This window comes from Helicoverpa armigera, chromosome 15 (assembly GCF_030705265.1).
Source record: "Helicoverpa armigera isolate CAAS_96S chromosome 15, ASM3070526v1, whole genome shotgun sequence".
NCBI classification, from domain to species: domain Eukaryota; kingdom Metazoa; phylum Arthropoda; class Insecta; order Lepidoptera; family Noctuidae; genus Helicoverpa; species Helicoverpa armigera.
In genome coordinates, this window is record NC_087134.1 from 10,665,874 (window position 1) to 10,682,404 (window position 16,531).

At 36.5% G+C, this 16,531-nt stretch overlaps 1 protein-coding gene across 4 annotated transcripts in view; it reads right to left on the minus strand.

The window, feature by feature from the left end:
- The window catches only part of LOC110377914 (protein prickle), a 272,653-nt gene that overhangs the window by 133,423 nt on the left and 122,699 nt on the right, over positions 1–16,531 (minus strand). For 2 of the 4 annotated variants that reach the window (XM_049845093.2, XM_064038078.1), the window contains exon 1: positions 2,730–2,852. The exons of the other annotated variants lie outside the window; for them this stretch is intronic. The gene's annotated coding sequence lies outside the window, so the exon portion shown is untranslated. Of the gene's footprint in view, positions 1–2,729; positions 2,853–16,531 lie in introns of those variants that run through there. 4 annotated transcript variants of the gene reach the window in all.

Below are 16,531 nucleotides of genomic sequence, written 5' to 3' on the forward strand. Positions count from 1 at the left end.
ACCTACTAAGTTTGATTGATAAAAATCAAGAACATACCGCTTAAACGAAATTAATAACTTTATAAAATTATTCTTATTCATAAAATCATATTTTTATCAACTTTCTTATATGCATTCAGCAGTTGATTTAAGAATTTCCGTTTTTCAAAGTAACTAAACAGCAGTTTAACAACAATTTTAAATTAAATTAGAAAGACATGTCAATTAAACAAACACAACTTGGTTTATGTTAATTTTATTCTGTTGCATCTAGGTCGACCTCGGGTCAGGTTATAACTATCTTGGAAACATTTTTGGGTCCTCGTGTCATCGTCACTTTGGTTTAGTGTTAAGTTTAAAATAACTATCTTCCGCCAGCCGGTTCATCTTCGAAGGAACTATCTTATATACTTCTCGACCTCAAATATAGTATCCTTCCTCGATATATGAAACTTATTTTTTTTTCTATTTGATTAACACATCTTGAGACTAAGGGTGTTCAAACTAATCCTTAAGCTTTATGTTTTATGCATAGACCATCGTTGTATTGGTCTTAATTTAAATTAAATTATGCAGTTACACGCTTTAAAATTGAAACCCTAATGAAATCTGCACCAAATGACTTAGTCGGCATAAAGCTCATTCACACGAGCACTTTACTACCGTCAGCGACAATGGGTGAGTTCACACAACGCGAGGTTTCTCTCGTCTGAATATGTCATAACGGATAATTGCCTGTGGTTCAGAACTACGGTGTGTTATGTTCTGACCCACTTGTAGGTCTAACTAAGCTTTGTTCTCTTTGTTTAGATTATGTGACAAAATATTTTCGCTGATCGGAACTTTTTGACTGTTTATTTTGAATGACTGAGTTTTACTCTTCGTTTTAGTGTAGCCGTGTCAAAAGTTTCTTATCCGACCTTTTTCATGGTAATCGATTGAGATAAATTTCGGTATGAAGCTACCTCAAGTACAGGTTTTAGAGAATATTTTGTGGATGTAACAACTAGTAGATAGGCTATATTTAATGTGTTTTCAACATAAGCTTAGTAATATCGGCGAAACTGAGAATAGAAGGCATTACATATAGGGTTATTTTTGCCCGTTTCTAATAAAGATCTTATCATCGATAGAAATGACAAAGAAATAATTTCCAAAGTAACATATAACTGTCTAACCACTGTTATTACTTTTCTAAGATCTAAAACATTAAAATCAGTTATAATTACAACATAAACTGTTTTACTACCATTTAATGGACAAACTTAATAGACTTTCAAACTTAATGTTAAGGTTATAGTTGATCATTACATAACATTACTCTTAAAATATCTTTGATTGTATAAATACTAACTATTCACTATTTCCTGGGGTGATGGCCCTCCCAAGAAAACTTCAATAATAAAAGGGCTATCTATCAAATCGAACCAGTAGTTCCTGAGGCAGGTCCAAGCAAACAAACAGACTGTCCAGCATTACAATATTAGTATAGATGAGCAAGTTGCAAGTAAATATTGCAAATATTCCCACGTAGTGCTGGCAGTAGAATGTGCGGCGCATTTTTATTGCAACTACCATCATCCGAGATGTTATCTCCTACGATATTATTCCGTTTAACTTTAGATAACAGATCCTTTTTGTTAGCCTTTTAAGCCTCTATTAAAAGTCGGTGAATTTTAATATTAATAAGTGCTTCTGAAAGGACAAGTGCATTTGCAGTTGGAGTACCTATCGAATGTTGTTGTGAGTCATCTGATGGTGCTTGATTTTGTTTTGTTTTTTTTATTTTTTTTACGATGTGATTTTACAGCAAATAAGAACTTAATGATTTTGTGTTGATTGAATCGAATAGTTTTTAAATGTGTTGGAAAATACTCTGCGCTCTCTATAATAGTTCTGGAATGGTGAGATCATGTGTGTGTGGTTTTAATTCTATACCATGAATCACTAATATTATAGACAAAATTGTTAGGTAGGCTCACAAATTAATAATTATTAGCGATAAAAACGATATAACATCGTTTTAATGATCCCCTTTCATGGATGTAGGCTTGCCTTACGTACGTAGGTGAAGTAGCATTTAAAACATAAAATAGAAGCATATTTGCGTAAAACAGAGCGGTATAATGTCGTAAACATGTACTTTATAGCCTGGACAGCAGGCTGGGTGCAACATTGACAACCAGAACCTGATGCACAGGAGCCACTCATTATAATAATGTAAGAAGAATTATATCTCATACTTGTCTAATTATGATAATTCCTTATCTTTCATCAGATTGATGAAACTTAATACCTACGATGGCACTTGTTACGACTTAATCTAAAAAACATGGCACTACTTTATCCAAAAGAGGACAGTTGCTTATCAACATTCATGAGATCATTAAGTATTTCTAAGCAGTATATCTTCAGTTATCCTCCAAACGTTCGTCTTGTGTCATTAGAACACGTTCCAACGTATCTGAGAACGTCGGTTTTTGCCCTTCATTAGAAACGGACCCGGCAGGTGATACCGCATCACACCTGACGCTGCCCATATCATTACCTCCCCCCCTGATGTATGTCTACTGCCAGTTTACGTCATAACCCATTCTCATTCCCTTCCGCACGCAAACAGTAATTAGCCAATAGTTCTCACGTGTATATCCAACAATAACACTGTAATCCTTTGTCGCAGATTCACTTTCTACACAACACTAATCATGGCGACCAAACGCATGTGATCACTAATCCGTATCAAAACACACCTTTTCAACACTTCACCTCATCCAAAAAGTTCCAAATTCAAAACGAAAAATCACTGGCCAATGATAGTTCGCGCGAAAAACATTCGATTTTCAAACGCGATCGCTTCCCGCGAGTGCGTGTGCGCAACTGAGTGACATAGAGCCAGCCAACCGTGGCGCGCGATGCCTCCGAGAACGAGATAGGAAGCGAAATTTTACTAATATTAGACAGAGCTGGGTATACACGAAACCATCCCTTTAGCCGGATAGTAATATCTCTTTTATTTATTATTTCATTAATTGAAACGGGTTGCATAGTAAAATATATCATGTTATTATTACGAGCGATATTAAAATACTTGACTGTTTTATCGTCAGCCTGATTGGGAAGTCAGTCCGACACGACGGCGCTATGCTCTTGAATTTATGAACAAGAATATTATTAAAGTTGTAATCGTTACACTTATTATATTCAATTAAATTTCTTTAATTTAATATGCTTCCGATAGTGCAGAATTAATTACGAATGAAAATTGTTTAGTTTGCATCATCAATCTTAGTTTAGTACCGCTAGTTGAGGCTGATCAGAGAAGCTATTACATCATAATCACGAATCATCTGATTGTAACAAGCTTCCGACATTCCGAGCTTGTACATCTGTCTGTTCGGAACGGCGGCTTGTGAGCACGACCGCCTCGGCTATACCTACACTATGTGCGTCAGTAATATTTGTTATTGCTTTTGAAACTAGGCGATTATATGTTTCGTTTTGCCCGATTTGAATATCAGCCACTCAATACAACATAAGTCAAATACAAAAGGGCGGAACCCTTTACAAAATTATGAAACTTCGCAAAACAAGGTGAGTAACTTTTAAAAAATATCAAAATCAGTCAATGAAAAGCAACGAGTGCAGCAGTAAATTAGTCCGTGCCTAAGCTAGCCTCCACTCCGCCGCTAGGATAGACTATAGGAACCAATCAATCTAACTGCCTGATAATTTCGAAACTCTCGGCGACTCTCGACGAAGCTGGACCCCCGCCTGGAACCCGTCCCGATGTGTGTCATCCGATAAACTGACTAATCTCGCCACTTCTAATTAATAAGGCCCGGTAATGAAGAGAAACGCTGGAAACCTCTGCGATATTATTTATGAGACAAGTCGCAGTTTATCTCACAATTTACCGACTTCGGCTTTATGAAGCTGCATTTGAATGCGACTACATTAATATGGTAATTTTGTATCGGACGTGTGAGCTTGTCTATATGTAGATACTATGCAAGTGATTGCCAGTTCCCGCGCCTTATTTAGTTTTACAAATAGGACCACTTCTTTTGGAAACGTGTAAGGGATTATTGGAGCTTACAACAGGTAATCAGAAACTTGTGCTAACTGTTCGGAATTATCTACTCGGCAAGGTCTACAACAAATAATGAGTCATCCCTATTTTTTTCTGCCAGCATATCAGGTTTAACCGCTTTAGTTTTTATTAATCTTACTGCAACATTTATTATGTCAACACTCTCGATCAGATTACAGAGCAATAAATAAATAAAAAGAACTGCAACAGTTTATAAAGTAGCGATAACATTATGACAGTCAGCTGTGCACAAGAAATTAGTTTCCCCGAGAGCACGTTACTTCATAAATAGCAAAGGTCTTCAACATCAAGCCTGGCTATTGAAAACAACAATGTTATACGCAACAACCACCTGCCAAACGGTTCATTCCGATCGATTTCACGCTCCACACGAAAATATACCTTAACTACTGGAACGAAGTATTCAATATAGTGTGGAGATAATTCGCGAGTTATGATGTTATTGATGTTTTCTTGAACTTCTTGGGTTGTGAACAAAAAAGAGCTTTCAATCTTTGAGTTAGGACTGAAAGTTGCAAAATTCTAAATCGTAACGGAAAGGAAGCGCGTGCGCCAGGCAGAGCTACTATTGTTGTAGCTTGATGGGATTTTAGTTTCGAGAAAATTGACATGAGAATTGAAAAGCTGAAAACATGTCTTGGGGTGAGTTCAAGACATTTCATTCGAAATGTCAGTAAGAAATTACTTTTCAAGCCAGTTGTAGCTGCCATATTTAGCGATTACCGTCACGCAACTTTAAAGTTATGTGGCAAAGAGCCTTCAGGCTTCGTAATAAATCAATTAATTATTTAACATTCTTTCATACAATAGGTAATAAAACAGGATGCACTTTTAACACTCCACACGTTTGAAGAGAAATTCAATTCAATTTTAAAGACATCAACCTCAGAAAACATTATTAAACTAGTTTCACAAAATAAATGGATGGCACCAACCTCTTAATTCATTTTATCATGATATAAATTATATGCACCATCTTTTAGTCTGGCAGTTTTCGAAATAAGAACAAGAGGAGTTGGCGACATGCGCACGAGTTGCGGCGATACCGCGGCGGGTCGAATCACCCTGTAGTGATTACGCTGATTGCGGTAGCAAATGATACCGCCCGCGCGGCGCACAAATTGCTGCAGGAATGCCCCATAGCTTCCTAAAGGCACGGATCTCTGAGGTTTGGAACATGTCTTGGTAAGGAATTATGTCGACATAATATTATCACAACATTTTGATGGAAATGGTAAAGGCTTTGCTAAATTGATAGAAGATTCCGCTAGGAAGGAATTCGGAAGAAATTATGTCTAAATAAAAGACTTTCCATCACACGATATTGGTGTTAAAAGCTAAGAAAGACAAAAGCTTTACTTAAAAGTTAAAAACTGACTGGCTTTTAAAATCTTCTGAGCATAACATTGACTTGACTGGACATTGAATTTCAGATCCTGTATTAGCTTAAAATGAACGTGCAAAATATAGGAAAATTACATTTCCTTATTCCAATCTGAAGTCCTGAAGCAGGAGTTAAAGCCCCCATAAACCCATAAAGCATGGTGTGCTATGCGGGACCCGTTACCGACAGACACGCGAACACGGCGCATTGTGTTCGCAACAATCGCTTGTAAACTGACGTCGGCACTCTTACACGACTGTCTAAGTGTTTGGTGACAGATTGTCTTTGTCAAATGAGAAAGTTACAACACATCAGCATGTTTTCAATGATAGATTTTTTTATTTAATTTATTTATTTGGTTAACCAACAATTATTTACACAGTTCGTTTACAATATTTGATTTAAGATTACATTTATGAGTGTATTAATTACTTAAAGGTTAACACCACTTGAACAATTTTTGATCCGTTTTACAAAAGGCTGTTTGTTGCTCATTACTAAAATTAGGCAAAATTAAAACGATCGACCATAACAATTATAACAAAACACAACTACATATTACAGCTCATAGAGAGTAGTATTAACACCTTTGGTTAGTATCTACCTTAAAATTTTTAAACAACATAAACATTACATACTTATAAAATTAGGTGATTAGAATAAATGCAAAGAAAATTAAAATTAAATACATCACAGCGAATTAATAATTTTACAGAATAGGATACAATACATTGCATAATACACATTTAGCAAATATAAAAGCTATATAATGGTATTGACCAGTATGACAGACACCCTTGATCACTCAACTAATTAAAAAACCTGATTAAAAAACCTGCTAAATTCCAGAAAAGTGCTCTCTAATTATTTTACGAAATTTGCTCAGACTGTCGTGGTGCACATCTGTAAGATGACTGCAACTGTTAAGTATTTTGCAGAGACGTGGAATAGGAGAGTGTGCACCTAGAACCGTTCTGCGTAAGGGTGGGTGCAATGGAGTGATGGGGGTTCTAGGATATCTTGATGGGGCACGAAACTTAAGCAGACTCAGAACATTAGGGCAGTCGATGTTATTTCTTAGTAATTTAAAAATAAACAAAGCATCAATTACATCCCTTCGGGCTGATAACGACTGCATCCTGAAGTACTTCAAACGATCATTGTAGGAGGGTAGCCGTTTGCTTTTGCCCATTGAGAAAGCAAGATGCCAAAGAAACCGCTTTTGTATCCTTTCCAGGAATAACTTATGCGTGGCGTAATGTGGTCTCCATACGACACTGCAATACTCCAGGATGCTTCGCACAAGACTACTGTACAGCATTATTTTAGTGGAAATAAGTTTAAAGTTTTTTGTATTTCTCTGCACGAACCCCAACATTCTAGAGGCCTTTTTGGCGATATTTTCAATGTGAGGGATAAAAGTTATTTTTTTATCAAAGAGCACTCCTAGATCCGTGATAGTGTCGACTTCTTGTAGTTTAGTATTTTCTATCCAGTACTCCGATGGTACAGGGTGAATCTTCCTTGAAAATGACAGGTGGTAACATTTTTTTAAATTTAATTCCATTTCGTTATTCTTACACCACCCGACAACCCTATTTAAGTCATCTTGCAAGAGCGCGATGTCACTAGGTGAATTGATTGTTCTGGCAAACTTTAGGTCATCGGCGTACAAAAAGCACTCAGAGGAGGAAAAGCAGCTTGGAAGGTCATTTATAAACATGTTGAATAGTATGGGGGCAAGGTGCGAACCCTGTGGAGCTCCGGAGGTCATACGATAGTTGCCAGCAGATCTGAAACCGTTCACCACAACATAGAATTCCCGACCTATAAGATAGGATTTCAGCCATTTCAGCAGTGGCCCACTTATACCGTACTTTGCTAGTTTATTAATTAGTATGGAGTGAGAAATCTTATCGAAGGCCTTGCTGAAATCGGTATACAGCACATCAAATTGCTTGTTTGAATCTAAAGCTTCCATGAGCGACTCCGTGAAGGACAACAAATTTGTGGCAGTCGATCTAGACGCAACAAATCCATGCTGTTGATCACTTAGATAGAGTCTGAAGTGACGTTGAATGTGAGGGCAGACTATCGATTCAAATATTTTGGCAAAGGTGGACAGGATTGCAATGGGCCTGTAGTTAGTTATATTGTCTTTTTTATCCGACTTGTATATAGGGACAACTTTAGCCTTTTTCCATTCAGTGGGAAAAGTTCCAGTAGCTAACGACACAGTGTATATCTTTAAAAGAGGGGTAACGAGAGCCGATGCACAGGCTGAAATAAATAACGGTGGGATTCCGTCTGGACCTGCACCCTTTCTGATATTCACGGATTGTAGGTTTTTGAGCAGAGAGTCTCTGTCTAGATCAGGGATTGTTAAGTGTTGACTGTTAACTTCTATTGAGTCCAGAAAATTCGAGTCGCTCTTATTTTGTGTGTCGTGATCAGAGGTGTAGACTGATGCGAAATAATCGCCAAACATATCACAGATAGTCGTGCCGTTTGATGATATAGTCTGTCCGTCAGTCATTATGAGTGGATATGCACTAGATCCACCACGTTTAGCCTTTACATGGGTCCAGAAGAGCTTAGGGTTTTCTTTAATTTCAGACTCCAAGTTTTCCAAATAACTATTGTATAGACTTTTTGCTAGGTTTTGACAGCGCTTTGTAACTAACCGTAGCTCTAACTCATCCAAGGGATTCTTGTATTTTTTAAAGCGCAATCTTAACTTATTTTTTTCTTTCAGTGTCCGAATAAGTGTTTTTTTAAACCACGGGGGATACCGGAAAGTCGCAGATTTACAATGTGGGACAAAACTATCGATTGCAGAATTCAATACTTTATAGAACTCTTTTAACAAGACGTCTACATCATCAGTGTCCGCAAAATTTTGCTGCCAGTCTTGTTCATTAATATAATTTCTGATACGTTTGTAATCAGCCTTGAAAAAGTTTTTTCTTTGATTATGCTTGTTATAAGGGAGATTGGTTTGGTTTAATAATGATAAAGTAAAATCAAGCGGGGGATGTAATTGATCAACAATGGTCAAAGGGCAACTAGATTCACGCACGGAGCATGATGGTATTGTACTTAAAACCAAATCCAATATACGTTCCGAGCGATTTTTAACTAAATTGTGCTGAGTAAGTCCATACACATTCATAAACTCCAACAATCTCTGACAAGTATTGGGTAGTGAATTATTAAGGGCACTTGGGTCCCAAACTATTTTGCCCAAATTGAAATCACCTACTATACAGACCGGAGTATCAGTTGTTTCAAACACGTTATTGCAATGTTCGATAAAATGTTCGATCAAGGTAAGACATACAGGTGGAGGAAGATAAACTGCGCAGATAGCTAGCTGTCGCGATTTTTGTGTAGTCGAAACATCCACGGTGACCCAGAGATCTTCACATCTACTTTGCCATGAATCGACACGTTTAGAGTTGAATTTAGTTGATACAGCTATCAGAACTCCGCCACCGTCTTTGTTAGGATGAAAACCTGTTGTCTCCCTATCTCTTCTGTACACAACATACCTATTATCAAACAATTCACTACTCAGTACACTACTATTAAGCCAGGTCTCTGTCAAAATAAAAATATCATAATCCATACAACTAATGTTACTGTAAAAAGCATTGGTTTTTGTTCTTAGACCTCTACAGTTCTGATAATATATTGAAAGATTACTGAATTTTGACTAATTATATGTACAGTGGCACGTAATTTTAACAAGCAGGAAACAATTAATTAAATAATTTTACTTAAGCTGTTCGTATTTTTGATGAATATGTATTCTGTGCCATCGTCCTTTCTAGCAAAAATTTTACCATTTCTCACCCAAACGTATTTGTAATGCATTTCCTTTGCCTTGATCCTAGTCGCAGCATGGAGAGCTTTGTTGGTGGGAGAAAGGTGCTCAGCGACATAGACTGGAGAGTTCCGACCAGTAAATCCAAGATGACCACAGTTGAGTTTATTATCTCGGTTATTTTGATTATATTTGATAACCGCTGCCAGGAGTTGATCGCGAAGCCTAGGTGATGCCAGCTGGACTACTATGGATTTAGGACGGGAGCTTGACGGATTGGTTTTGGCAATTCTTGTGCAATTTAGTATGTCTTTTTCTTGGACATCACAATTCACTACTTTTCCGAGCTGTTTGATGATTGTAAAGACATTTTCGTTTTTTGTCTCAGGCATACATTGCACTTCAAGGTTATTTGCTCGGGATTGTTGCTCTAAGTTATTGAGTCGCACACTAAGATTTGTAATATCTGTTTTTAGCTCCGTATTTTCTAATTCCAATTTGTGTATAGTATCTTTTGTTGTTTTCTGGTTACGCTCAAAATCTTCAAATTGTTTATTCATGAATTGCATGGATTTAACCATTTCCTTCATTTCAGCATTCACCTTTTCTAACTCGTTGTTCATCGTGCTGGCCATATTTTTCTTCAGTTCCGTTAACATTTCATTGAGTTCTGCCTTAATAATCTCTTCGACAATAGATCGTATATCCTCTTTACACAATGGCGAAGGCGGCGCTGGAGATTCAGAAGCGTGTCTTTTATTACCTCTATTTTTCGACACGTTACGTGATGGTGTTGAATCATTTGTACTATCCATAATAATTTAAATTACAATAAAATATATATAATAAAAAACAATCGTCCTCTTAGATGCAGTGCGAATTAGGTAGAAACTATTGTGCCGTCTTCGTTACTTAGTCTCTGGTGCGTGCGCACGCGTACGTCACCGCACGTAACCGCGCGCAGATATGACACTTATGCGCGGCGCGTAACCGCGACAGTAGCTTGCACTATGCGTATAATGTCCAGTCACTCACCCACCGAATGACTTCGCAAAGTTCGATGTTTTAAACGGTTCGCACCAAAAAAATGTTCTTGTAACACACTTTTTCACACTGTTTTTATAGAATTACACTTTTAAGTTTAGTATTCAATCACTTGAAACAATTTTATTTGCGATTAGCGTCCAAATTGTTAATATTTTATATTTTAGCAAAGAGCAAAAAATTTATCGACTACCCGTTGGGACTGCCATAGAGTAAGTAGATGAATCCCGCCTTTCTTTGTGTCTTTTTATGTCGCTTTTGTAATGCCGTAAAATTAAAGTTCGAATAGTTTTAAAGCTTATAAATCGTCTCTTTAATAGTTAGTGAAGCATTTAATGGATTATGATTAGCTATAAAAGTATCCTCTCCAATAATATTACCAGTAACATCGTCACCTGGTTATTCAACTTTAATTTCTACAAATTGAGTTCCAGAAAAGTCTGCACGCACAACTAGAATCACACGTTCACCATAATCATCTGCACGTCCATCGAAATCACTATTTTCAAATTCACCATCATCTATCGATAAATCCAGAACTTGATGATGGTGCAAATTGTCACACGTTTTGAAAACTAGTCCGGGATGGCATCTCGCGTTGGGATCGCTAATAGGATTAACGTGATCAACTCGGGCGCATGTTTAGCGAAACTCGTCGTGCTTAGATTGCACTTGATGCGTTGCAATAGGAGAATGTAGATTAACATTGATGAGCTGCTGAGTTCCTTGCATATTAATTTTGCTATTGGAAGCTGGTTGGTGGTTACCTACTTTGTAAGATTTAGTTCAGTCACATATATTGCACTGATGCTGTATTTCGACTCCATATGACGACCGTAGTATTCAGACCGGACCGTAGTAGACAGATGAAAAATTGTTCCAAAACATAAGTATAATCTGTTGTTTCAGATTAGAACTGATCAATGGTTGTGGTTGAAATTAACGTTATGATCATTACTCGGTCGATTTTAGAACAAAGCGTGTTGAAATTATAATTACAAAGATTTATTCTAGAACAAGCTCAATTAAATCAAACAGTTGCCTGTTTGACTCACTAAGGTTGATAGTCTCATATATTTCCATATTTCCTAGACAAGGCGAGCAATTAATAACTAAAATCGTAGCACTTGTTGCTCAGCCGTTAACACCCAAACATGGCCACGCCCATTCCAAGTACGATTCTTTATGCCCTAAGGCAGGGACGCAATTAGCTGATCCTGCTAATGGAAATTGAACCGTAATGTGAAAAGAACAGGGTGGTAAATGAGTAGGGGATGTGAGGGTCAGTGGTATTTTGGGCTTGGGTTCAGAAAAACAGTTTGTTGAGGCACAAGGTTTGTTGCTATCGATGAATGAAATATTAAGATTGGGAGATTAACTGGTGAAAGATTTCTCTAACAAAGTAAAGTAGATTCAGGTGATCTCGTTCCTATAGATCACATACCTATATATTTAAATGACAACTACTGGAGTCCCGAAAATAATAAAACATTCTAAATAAGGTCATGCTAATGAGAAGTTTATTATCTTCTACTTCAAAATTAAAGTGCACTTTAGCTACTTTCATTAAAAGCTGATGCACCACAGCACCATTATGCATAGATGCACTGATCAAAAAGCTAAGTAATATACTGACTTAATGGTAATGTTCCAGTAATGAAGCTGTACAAACGACGAACAGGTTCTCAGTGCGAGACCCGTGAATTAGTACTTGTAATCCAATATTAATAATTAACATTAATTAAGATAATGATATCAACGTAAGATACAAAGAACATGGGCTTTTAGCAAAAACACATTACGAGGCATCGCATCAATATATCGAAGTAATTAAAGTTCTTCGATTGATTATCATGCTGGTTATTTCACATGTAGCTACTGAATATTGGTCGGATATGATTGTAGCATGATCTCTTTCATTAGACTTTGATTATAAGCTTTTCTGCAACATACAAAGCTTTCCTAGATAAGTGGGCTATCTAGTCTTGAAAGTTTGAAAGAGATTTTCATATAGGACCAGCAATGCTTGAGAGGTTAGCGCGTTCAAGCAAACAGCCTCTTCAACATTATAATATTGATGTAGCTAAAGAATTTTATAAAAGGTCAAAGTGCTAATCTTTTGCGCCAAGAATCCGGATACAAAGGCATGCAAATGTACTGACGATAAACTTTCAAATTAGTTTTCTAACAAATCCAAACAATAGGAACATTACCAACATTATTGCTCAAACACTATCATTTCCATGAGTCATGGGTGCCATAATCCACATAAATCAAACAGCCAATATTCTTTTGTACGTGGAAATATTCGATCCAACTGAACAATCCATTTGTGGTCAGAAATAACATCCAAATTGTCTCAAGCTGCCTTAATGCCAGACATTTGATTTCAATACAAAACTAGTAATTTGGATTCAATTGGAAAATAAAAGAATGGCGTTTCGGATGTAATTCGCCGGTTACAATGTTGAAGTTTGATTGTGATCTGAAATTGTAAGTGCTGAGTGAAACGGAATGTATTAATTGGAATGTTATTGATATCTTTTAATCTTGCGTGGTTTGACGTATCAAAAATATCTAACTTAATGATAATTTATGTATGTTCAGCGAGCAGATTAGAGCATGAGTTGGTATATAATCATATCTGAAACACTTTTACTCGACAAAATTGTTTTGGAAAGGCAATCGACCACCGTTTTCATTCTCATAAAAAGTAAAGATAAATTCATATTTAAATTACTTGTATGTATAGTTCCAAGAACGTAACAACACAATAGTACAGTCAACTTCAGGTCAGTGGTAACAGTTTTATAGGAAAATCGTACTTATTACTATTGAGTTAAGGTGCATGACAGTTACCACTGACGTGCGGTCTACCGTACCGTACTCGCTCTAAACGGTACAAAATATTTTCCATCAACGAATTAAACGTAATGACATGTTTTAGAGGTAACTCATAATATCTGTGAGCCTACTGCCATCAAAATAGTAATCTCCGGACACCCGAAATCATTCAAATTACAAGTATTTTTGTTACGGAATAACTTACACCAGAGCATCTACCAGGGCTACTAAGATGTAAAAATAAAAAAACATTTAGAAAATGAACCGCAATTATTATAATTTATTTTTCCTCTTCTTTCTGCCCTGTTCCTAAGTTATATGTATGTGGTTGGTGCAATATATTTTCCACTGCCATTCCTCGCTATCAGCTATCATCCTAACATCCTATAAAGTTGAAACTACATAAACTACCTATACTTAGAAGAAGGTGCATCGGTTTTGGTTCGTGGCAGAAGTTGGATTAATAAAGCACTCTTCTCATACTTAATGTTATTTTTATAGGTTAGCTCTGCTTATGTAATAGGTATTTCCAACAATGCCCCTTGATATTGTCATTCGAATTTTAAAAGATAGACTGTATTTAACAATATGTGATGACAATGCGAATGTCATCCCGTGCATTGTCACGAGTACTGTCAAAAGTGACAGCCCTGATGCCGACAAGATGACTAGTAATGACAGCTACGGCGAGATATTTGGCATCTAGTAACATTGGTCGCCGCCCGCGCATCACAGAGCACGGAAACCAATGTGAGAACTGAGAGGTCACTCGTACGCACTATTTTGAGGATATTTATTAGTCATCAAAAGTGTACATGGATATCTTGAAAAAAATATTGGTTTAGGTTGTGTGTAGCAGAAAGACTTTATTTGACTCTAAAACGCTCTACTTTCTTTTCTTTCACGGGATTTGTAAAAGCTTCGAAAATAATTGTTATTTCCACACTGCAGACTAAACAAACGACTGACAGTTGCCCCGACGGACGCAACAATTTTTATTTAAAGAAAATCTTGAAGTCAAACCTTTCATCTTCATACTGATTTATGAGCCCAAGCAATCGATCAGCAACAAAATGTTTGTAGTATGCGGGTACCTACTCGAAGCTGTACTATTCTCGATACAAAGGTTATATGTGATCCGGGTACGGGAAGACATTATACCGATATCAGTTACAGAAACAGTTATTCTATGAAACGTCATTATGACATGAAACGTCATTGTTAAAACGATTCATCGCTTTAAGAGCATTTCAAAGCCCTGGACAATGATGGTCCCAACTCGTTAATCTGGCAACACAGGCCTCAGGCCATACAACCGACAACACACCGCTTACAGTACAAAATATCGTATTACACCCACAAACGTTTTTAATTAAATACCGCTACGTCTATGGCCACACACGATTCAAAAGTTGCACTAGCAATAACAAGTAAGCTATTAATACTATACAATACAAAAGTGCTGTAAATCTGAAATTATTTCGGATTTGTGATTGTGTTGACTGTGAGCAGAACCGGGATATTTTTACTTGAACTATATTTATTTGAACTTTACTGTTCTTTACGATCAGTTTATGATTGGTATTAAAAACTGAGTAACTAGTACTTACGACAGATGATGTAAACAAAACAGGCTGAGAGTATTACCTGCAACAAAAAATAATGTCTATGTTAATATCAAGCTATAAATACAGAGTAAATTACGCAGTCACATAAAAAGCTGCGATTAAGTTTAACAACGTAAATAAAACCTTCGATTGAGAAAGTATGTTTATTAGTATTAGCTATATCTATTCCAATAACATACAGACTCAGACAAGACATTGACATGAGCTACAAATATAAAGTACAGCAACATAAGTGCAGGTTATAAACACAACTCCCATAGTCCTTGCTACCTCTTAAAATACCAATAAAATTCTCCCCAGAACAAACTCATAACTGGAACTGTAAACCTAAGCTTGTCTTAAACCATAACCCATTATTAACTTGCAAGATTTCATCCCACCAACACACTCGATAAAAATCCTAATTAAAAACTGCATCCCAACTATTATGTAGTTGCATTCCGCTAAATCCGGTTTTCAACAAAATGACTAGAAACAAAAATGTATGTAGCTGCTCGAAGATGCATTATCCATTACTGATTACAACGCATCAAAATTATATGATGATTAATAAAAGCAGCAATGTACCGTGTACTTATAGATAGTTTTTGAAGTGGTACAATATAAAAACTAGTTAGTGTAAATTTGCTGGCTGTGTCGAAGTGTCAGTGTTAATTTATAAGCTGCGGCGTAAATGGTGCGGAGATTAATATTGTCCATTGTGGGAGGCGATGTATCTCGCCGGTGATAATACTATAGATACGCCAGGGAACGATAATGTGCTCGGAAAGGTTTTAATAAGCCTTATTAATTCATTGGTGATTAAGAATTATTGCGAGGATTCCTTTGTAGGGTGTTTATCGTTAAGAATAAAGTTGTTAATGTTACTGTGGATAGTGAAGACGCTTTAGATAATGAGGTGATAATGGTGATTAATTTGAAAATGAAATATTTTATATGAAAAATACATTTTAATAATAACATTTTAAAAAGTTAAGAGTGTGTACAGAAGAAATAGAGCCTATTCCCTTTACATATGATATCCATATTTTCACTAATTACAAAAAATATAGAAAAGGGATAATTTTTCACCTAATCATGTCTTTCAAACGTAAGATTTCAATTTATCACACGTACACACCACCAGGCGACTTTTTCCCCACACGCCAAAAGGCGCGATGTCTCATCCCATACTCATAGATCTCACTCAACGTTTTTCCCTCTCGCGCATAATTTGACACAGTCCCATCTACAAGTCAATCAGTCACTCTTATTATTATTCATACATATAGCATACTATGCGCGTCAACACGCAATGATTTATCGACCATTTTGTGCTATTTTTCTTATTGTCTTGTAAAATGAGCAAGTTTTTTAAATGTCCGTGGTAGGTCTATTAACATTAATTAAATTAATAGGCTTGATATGTAACATCTGTGATTTAATGTTATAGTATTTTTGCCACCGTTAGTTAAAAAAATATTCGAGAATAAAACCGAATAGTTGTTAATTTGTTCCTTATATTAAACGATCTGTGACTAATGGAGCAATCGGCTCATCGCGATCATTTCTCCGATAGCTTGTAAATAAAGTTCCCAACGTGACTAATCTGTTGATCATCTGAATATCATAAATCACCACCATATTGGGACAGAGTGTGATAAGCATCTGTTTCTATTCATTAGGCCGTACCTTTTGAGGCGGTTCAAGAGGTCGCCCGAGGTGTTAAGAGACCG